The sequence below is a fragment of the Polistes dominula genome, unplaced genomic scaffold (assembly GCF_049000335.1).
Source record: "Polistes dominula isolate Pdom_NZ unplaced genomic scaffold, Pdom_raw_medaka contig_277, whole genome shotgun sequence".
Lineage (NCBI taxonomy): Eukaryota > Metazoa > Arthropoda > Insecta > Hymenoptera > Vespidae > Polistes > Polistes dominula.
The window spans coordinates 150,990-159,826 of NW_028301009.1; the positions used below are offsets into that span (position 1 = coordinate 150,990).

An 8,837-nucleotide genomic window follows, 5' to 3' on the forward strand; every position below is an offset into this window, starting at 1 on the left:
ATAATAAACAGAAAAAAATTAGCTTTAACTTGATATATAAGTAATAAATGTTCATTATAAGCGTATAAATATATCAAAATCATACCTGTTTACACCTGGCTGCAAAGAGGTGCGGCAAAGTGCGCAACGGCAACCGTGATTTTTCAAAGTTTTTACATATATTGCCGTGAAGTGGATGATATTTTATTTAAAAAACAAGTGAATGAATTTTTTTCCGAAAAATTAATTAACAATAATTTAATTAAAAATACTTGCGGCCACATTTTGATAGGCAACCTGGTAGATATATATTCTCCTAATCATAAATATACGTAAAAATTAGGTTTTTAGTAATCACTCGATGAGTGCACTAATTTTGCAGCCGGATCTTAGACTATTAGGAGGGATCTTAAAGAAATAAGCTACGAGGACCGCGAATGGAGAGGTCGCGCTCAGGAACGGAACATCCTAATGCCAATTAATAATAATTATATATTTAACAGTACTTAGCTTGAAGATAAATTGCGAAAACGTTTAATGTAATTTAAGACGAAATAGCCTAATAATTCACAAAATTTGTAGATGAAAAATTTTTTTTAATACAGCTATTCACATATAATAAAGAACATCTGTCAAAAGTTTCCTTACTTTAAATACAGCACAGAATAGGCTATATCTAAAATAAACATGAACAAGATTTTCATGATTTTCAAATGCATCGATACTTGTTATGTTTAATGTAACACAATTTTGATATGTTTTGTCATAGAGGCCATGATCGTTAAGATTAAATATAAAACAATATAGTAAATAACAAATATTTTAAAAAAGAGAGTCTCTATTTATCAGCAATTCTCTAAGTTTTATTTACAATTAAACAAATTTTAAGAATAACACATAATAAAAAAGCTTGTTACTCCAATATCTTACTAAAGAAAAAATACTTCACAAAATATTCCAAACCTTAACACAAATATTTTTAATATATGTTTAATATATGGCATAAGTAAAAAGATGAATAAAAAGCACTTGGCACTTAATGTTTTTACCAATATACTGATAACTTTGAAATCTAGTAATAAAATAGCATTGAGAACAAATGTTTCCCACCGTCTGATGTATTTCTTAAGATACTGTTTTTTTTTTAATTTTCTAAACATTTTTTCCATGTATCCAAAATTAACGAAGATATATATATATATATTACCTATTCAATTACCTAGTATACTTACAAATATTAAATAACTTCACATGATGTTCCCTTAGCAGTACTCAAATTTATTAGAAAGAAATGAAAAAATTCATTCTATTTCTCAGTATAATTAAAAAGTTTTTTAAGTATTAATAACTGTATATTGTCATAGTTTCTTGTTGTAATGTAATAAAATATTTAACTTTCTGATTTTATTATTAAATTACTTTGTTTATGCTTTCTAAAACAATTTCATATCGAAAAGTTACTTGTTTATTAGAAGATAATATCTATTTTATTAACTACAAATATAATTAACAAAATGACCATTAGACTTATAACTATATGCTACATCATATTTATAACCACGATCTTTAAAATAAATTTCTATGCACTACATACTGTGCACATAATAAAAATTCAGCAAACTTACGTTTCAAGATCGTATTAAAACAGCCACGTTGTTCAGTACTTGTAAAGACAGTGATATATAGAGTAGACACAAAGTATAGCCTCTTGACTACTATATCTGTGATATCTTCTTTTAACAGTAAAAATATATTGTCTGAAAAGAAATAGCAATACATTACAATGAATACAGTACTAAATTAAACCACATTATTCAATGAATTATGTTAAAAATTTATTATAAAACAAAACAATAAAATTTTAACAGATTCGTGTCATTCACTAAACTTGTTTAACTGCTAACATTATCTATTACATTTTAATTTAAAAATTACATTTTAGACAAATTCTTATAAATGAATAAATACTTTGTTTTTTGGTATAAAACGTTGACATGCCTAAATAATGTCAAGTTAATATAACAAAAATGTAACATCTGTATTTTATTTTTATTATTTGTTTTATATTTTTACTATTAGAAGCTATCAAACTAACTTATCTTAAATTTATATTTATGTAGAGAAAACTTTAATTATTATTTATTGTTTAATATTAAACATTAACTACACTATGATTCCAATACTTTACTTGAACTATTAAAATTAATAGATTGCATTGCTCATCATAAAAATATAAAACACAAATCCATATGTAGAAACAATAAAATATCATATAATTAAAAAATCCATACTTATGCAAAACCTACAACAATCTAATCACATTGAGATGATAAATTTATTCCAAGAAAAATAAGTTTAAAGTTTTACAAATTTTTGTAAATTGTAAACCAAATTAAGGAAAGAGGTTAGTTCTTATAATAAAAGTCACCTCAATTATTACGATACTTGAAATCTTTTTTTAAAATCGTTCAAGAGCTTTGATCACCGAATTTAAGTATATAAAAGATTAAACAAAATTTTCTAAAATGTATAGAGTATATATATATATATATATATATATATAGTAAATATACTTTGTTTTAATAAGTACACGTGTATAAATATAATATCTATTTAATTGTTATATAATCATTGTCTTATGATAAAATGTCTGAACTATGAAATAAATTTACATGCGGACGTAAAAGACCAGCTTCATTAGACGAAAACACGAATTAATCGTTTCTGCCATCATTTTTTATTAGATTTTAAATTCCTTTAAAGAGATCAAGGTACACAATTGCAGTGGTTCCCAAACTTTTGTCATTCTTGGCGTCCTTGTTAAACTAAGAAGATTTTCTATGTTAAATTCTTATATGTTTTTTCTACAAAAAAGTTTAGTGTTTTTATTAAATAATTAGCTAAAAATAAATAAAACGCGTTTTATTTATAGAGATATCTGCAAACGTTCTATGAAAAAACGGTGGCTTTCTAGGGCATCGTAGCGTACTTTGGGAATCACTGCACAATCAGAAGATACTATCAACAAACTCATAAAGTAATTCTTTCGAAACCAAATGCAATTTTTACAGCATATAATACTATTATATGTATCTAACATGCAGATAAAAATATTACACATAATAAGCAACTGTAGCAATTTTTAATTAATGTACAAATTGTAAAATATTAAAATAAACTTTCTTAAAAATTTTACAACAATATTAAATAATTTTATATATTTATTTAAAATGTAGGCAAACAAAGAAAATTATCAAAAAAAGACATATATAAGTAACATATTTATAAAAGATCTTACCTAACTAAATAACGCAGTAGCTATGCACATTAGACAAAGAATTTATCGCAAACTTGACAATTTGCTCGCGAGTGAATTCAAGGTTCTAAACACAACTTAATGAGAGCTCTCTCTTTCTCTTTTCTTATTTCAGGAAAATCCTAATAGATTGTACAGTTTGATATCTAACGTAAGTCTTATCTCGAATCGAGGTATTATATATGCCCGAGTACAACGATAAATATCTTAGCAACGTACAACTTTTTGCATACACTGAATATTACATTTTATAATATATAAATGTTATGAATTACACTAAATATATATTATTTATTTTTTATTCTTATCATTGGAAAGTAATTTGTAGCATGGCCTCTATTATTTGATTAGTAAAAATGTTAGGGAAGTACAATCGGAGATAAAAGTACTGAAAATTTAAAATTTTTAAATATCTTCGTTTTACAGCATGTTATGAAATAAATTAATTATATCAATACTAGAAAGGAATGTATAATTAAAATGAAAAAGGCAATTTTACTAATGATGTTGAATATAATAAGAAATAATAGATAAGTAGTAAAAAATAGTAGTAAAAATATTAATAATGCTTAGATAATAATTATGACATTTAAATATTACTTATTTTTTATCATTTCATATAAAAAATATTTTTAATTTTAATTGTTCAACGTTCTAAAAAATAGAGAAAACGTAATAACATCGTTTATTCTTACATTGTTAAGAAGAAAAAACAAAGTTACAAACTATAATCATATTTTTAACTGAATACAGTGTTGATGTTAATTTTTAAACTTTCTTATACACTAGATGATTAATCGAGAAAATCCTTTTCGGATTGTTTATAATTTTTTTTGTCAACTGTTTAGTGAATGTCAATAAAACTGTGCAAAATCGATTTAAGCAATTGAAGTTACATAAAATAAAAATTTAGAAGACCTAATAACTTTATATTTCATATTATTTATATTATTTATGTTTAATCTGTTATGTGACTGAATTGCTATAAAACTACATGTAAAATAACAATTATTTTAAATTGCAATAACTTTTATAAGACATAGAGGATCAATTTGCAATTGTTAATTTAGGTTTAAGTATTAAATAAGAAACATTCTTTTAAATTTTCATTCCTTTCTTAACATTTTGACATACCTCCCAAACAAATTTTACAAGTGCTAATGTGTAGTAACTATCTCTTCTATTTTTAATTTTTAAATTTTGACAATAATAACGTAGAAGAACACAGTACTATTGGCTATATATAATTATACCTTAAATCTTGATTTATAAATTTTAATTTTAAAATATTTGAATTAAGTAAAATCACGTAATTTATATAGAAATGAAATGTGCTTTGATCTAAAAAATATTTCTTCTAACATCATAGCTTACAGTTTTATATTAACCATCTCCCAATATTTTAAATAACAATTTAATAAATTCTTCTATCTTTAATTTTGTTAATAAGTGTTGGATTTGTCATGGATCGAATAGAAAAGAATTATGTGTACAAGAAAAAGTAAGATGGTTTATTACGACTAAAGTAATGCTTTACATAAGTATAGAAAGAAAAAAACGTGATAACTCGTTAGACGCACAAAAATCAGAATCACGCAGCGGAAATCCGTAAAACAAAAGCATAATACAATAGTATTATTGTATTATGGGACAAATTGTATTGGAACAAATTCAAAAGCTAATTAACACGAATAATGAAACGTGGAAGATACAAATAAAAAGTGTATTAAGGTTTAACGACTTATGGAAATACGTTAGCGGACAGTTAGTGAAGCCCGAAAATGACGAGGGCGAATGGCAAAATAAAGATGAAAAATCCATTGATTTAATAACACTAAGCATAAGCCGAATCAGTTTGATTACATCATAAACGTCACTATCTCGATCGAAGTATAGAACTCATTGAAAGGTATATATGAGTCCAAAAATCCAATAAGTCAGTGTGTATTATTCAAACAACTATTTAGATTTAGAACTATTATTATTTTTTTAGAACTATTTAGAAAGTCACAGAACGAAACTATGTCGGAATTCCTAAACGAATTTGTAAAAATTGGACTACAATTGGAAGAGTGTGACCTGAAGTTACCGGAAAATCTACTAACGATTTGGTTGCTGAATGCGCTACTCGGTGAGTACAAAAATTTCTGCGTAGCTATTAAATCCAGGGAAAAAATGCCAAGCCTGGAAGAATTAAAAACGAAGCTTCTTGAGGAAGAAGCTAGAAGATGTCCGTATGACAGAGAGGAAGGACCAAGCAAAACGGAAGGCGCTTCTCTCAAAGAAAAATGATGCGCTGAAGTTAGAAAAACCAGAACAGAAAAATACACATACAGAGCAAGGTAAGAGCTATAAATGTTATATATGTAATAAAATTGGTCATATATCAAAATACTGTAAATCAAAGCGTAATCAATATAATGATCCTCAAAATTAAGACAATAAAACTATATAATAAAGACAATAATACTATAGGGCTTTGAAAGTGAATTTGCAGAAACCAGGGATACAGTGTCTATACAGTGGCGCCACAATGCATATGTGCAATAACGAAAGAAGGTTTGAGAACTTAGATAAAAAGCAAACCATGCTCTGCTACCAACAAATTGTATTGCTCTAATACAATAGTACATTAGTTCTTATATATTTTACATTTATCTTGTTATACTCCAATGCTTCACGCGAGTAATGATACTTTATATCTATATGTTTACTCCTTGAATGAAGAACGCTATTTTTACATAAAGCAATTGCACTTTGGTTATCGCAAAAGATGTCCATCGGATCAGATGCGAGATCTCCCGATTGGATATGATGTAGCAATCTTTTCAAATAAATTGTCTCTTTGGTTGTTTCTGATAAAGCTATATATTCGGCTTCCATAGTTGAAAGCGCCACGCATTTTTGTTTCCGTGTGCTCCAACTAACTGTACCATCTGCCAAAATCTCGGTGAATCCAGAGCAAGAACGTCTATCTTGTATATCACCGATCCAGTCTGAATTAACATAGACTTCTAATTTTGTGCTTACCTTTTTGTAAGTAATTGCATAATCTATTGTTTTTCGCAAATATCGTAATACATGTTTGCCGATTTCCCAATGACTTAATCGCGGTTTTTCGCAGAATCGACTTAAAACACTTGCAGCAAACGCGATATCTGGTCGTGTTGCGTTTACTAAGTATATCAGACTATCTACCAATTCGCAATACGGTTTATTTTGCATTTCGATTTCCTCGTTTGGCTCACATTCATTTAGATTTATGAATTTTTCGTTTGTTTCTAGCGATGTTCCCAATGGTTTACTATCTTCCATAATAAATCTTTTCAACAAATTTTCAATATAACACCACTGAGACAATTTCATGTTTCCTGTATTGCTTTCTCTATCTATATGAATTCCTAATATATCCTTAATTTTACCTAGGTCTTTCATATTGAATTTTACTTTTAACACTCTTTTAATTTCTTGTATTCTTTTAAGACTCTTCGAACCGACTACTAAATCATCAACATAAACTATAATTACCGCGTCGCTGTTTACATTTTTATCGACATACACACATGGACATGCGACAATTTTCTCAAGTTAATACTAGTTAAATAACTATCTAGTTTTTAGTACCATTGCCTACTCGATTGTTTCAGACCATATAACGGCTTATTAAGTTTACAGACCTTGTCTTTTTGGTTATTTTCGATAAACATTTCTGGTTGTACCATATATATTTCATCGCTTAGGTCTCCTTGGACGTATGCCGTGATTACATCTATCTGATGTACATAAATTTCCTTTTCTACACAGCATACTAAGAACGTCCTTATGGTCTTGTATCTGACAACTGGCGAGAATACTTCGTCGTAATCGATTCCTTCCTTTTGTTGATAACTTCGTGCGACTAATCTAGCCTAATATTTATTTATGGAGCCGTCCTGGTTTTCTTTTAGTCTAAAAAGCCGTTTATTAGTCAAGACTATTTTTTCTTTTGGTTTACTTACCACTATCTAGACACGATATCCCTGGTTTCTGCAAATTCACTTTCAAAGCCCTATAGTATTATTGTCTTTATTATATAGTTTTATTGTCTTAATTTTGAGGATCATTATATTGATTACGCTTTGATTTACAGTATTTTGATATATGACCAATTTTATTACATATATAACATTTATAGCTCTTACCTTGCTCTGTATGTGTATTTTTCTGTTCTGGTTTTTCTAACTTCAGCGCATCATTTTTCTTTGAGAGAAGCGCCTTCCGTTTTGCTTGGTCCTTCCTCTCTGTCATACGGACATCTTCTAGCTTCTTCCTCAAGAAGCTTCGTTTTTAATTCTTCCAGGCTTGGCATTTTTTCCCTGGATTTAATAGCTACGCAGAAATTTTTGTACTCACCGAGTAGCGCATTCAGCAACCAAATCGTTAGTAGATTTTCCGGTAACTTCAGGTCACACTCTTCCAATTGTAGTCCAATTTTTACAAATTCGTTTAGGAATTCCGACATAGTTTCGTTCTGTGACTTTCTAAATAGTTCTAAAAAAATAATAATAGTTCTAAATCTAAATAGTTGTTTGAATAATACACACTGACTTATTGGATTTTTGGACTCATATATACCTTTCAATGAGTTCTATACTTCGATCGAGATAGTGACGTTTATGATGTAATCAAACTGATTCGGCTTATGCTTAGTGTTATTAAATCAATGGATTTTTCATCTTTATTTTGCCATTCGCCCTCGTCATTTTCGGGCTTCACTAACTGTCCGCTAACGTATTTCCATAAGTCGTTAAACTTTAATACACTTTTCATTTGTATCTTCCACGTTTCATAATTCGTGCTATTAGCTTTTGGATTTGTTCTATTCTTCCTGCGTTCATTTCGTTTTTGTGGATTCTTACTTTTTGTTTTTCCACGTGGCCGTTGCACGTGGAACGCTAACCTTGTCACTTCGTTTAATTTTAATCTTTTCTTTTCACTATTCGTTTTGGGCCCATAACCTGTGGGTCTTATTTGTTGTGGATCGAATAAAAAAGAATTATGTGTACAAGAAAAAGTAAGATGGTTTATTACAACTAAAGTAATGCTTTACATAAGTATAGGAAGAAAAAACGTGTTTACTCGTTAGACGCACAAAAATCAAAATCACGCAGCGGAAATCCGTAAAACAAAAGCATAATACAATAGTATTATTGTATTATGGGACAAATTGTATTGGAACAAATTCAAAAGCTAATTAACACGAATAATGAAACGTGGAAGATACAAATAAAAAGTGTATTAAGGTTTAACGACTTATGGAAATACGTTAGCGGACAGTTAGTGAAGCCCGAAAATGACGAGGGCGAATGGCAAAATAAAGATGAAAAATCCATTGATTTAATAACACTAAGCATAAGCCGAATCAGTTTGATTACATCATAAACGTCACTATCTCGATCGAAGTATAGAACTCATTGAAAGGTATATATGAGTCCAAAAATCCAATAAGTCAGTGTGTATTATTCAAACAACTATTTAGATTTAGAACTATTATTATTTTTTT

General features: G+C 28.1%; 1 protein-coding gene and 1 long non-coding RNA gene across 4 annotated transcripts in view; one reads left to right on the plus strand and one right to left on the minus strand.

Annotated features, from left to right (window-relative positions):
• The window catches only part of LOC107073455 (putative multidrug resistance-associated protein lethal(2)03659), a 33,037-nt gene extending 29,508 nt beyond the window's left edge, over positions 1-3,529 (minus strand). For all 3 annotated transcript variants that reach the window (XM_089174106.1, XM_089174104.1, XM_015334129.2), the window contains exons 1-2: positions 3,278-3,529; positions 1,605-1,736 (exon numbers count right to left, since the gene is read on the minus strand). The gene's annotated coding sequence lies outside the window, so the exon portion shown is untranslated. The remainder of the gene's footprint in view (positions 1-1,604; positions 1,737-3,277) is intronic.
• On the plus strand, positions 138-1,084 carry LOC149032034 (uncharacterized). The gene is made up of 2 exons (XR_016177082.1): positions 138-279; positions 362-1,084. It is a non-coding gene; the product is annotated as an uncharacterized LOC149032034 (long non-coding RNA).
• Positions 3,530-8,837: the final 5,308 nt, after the last annotated feature.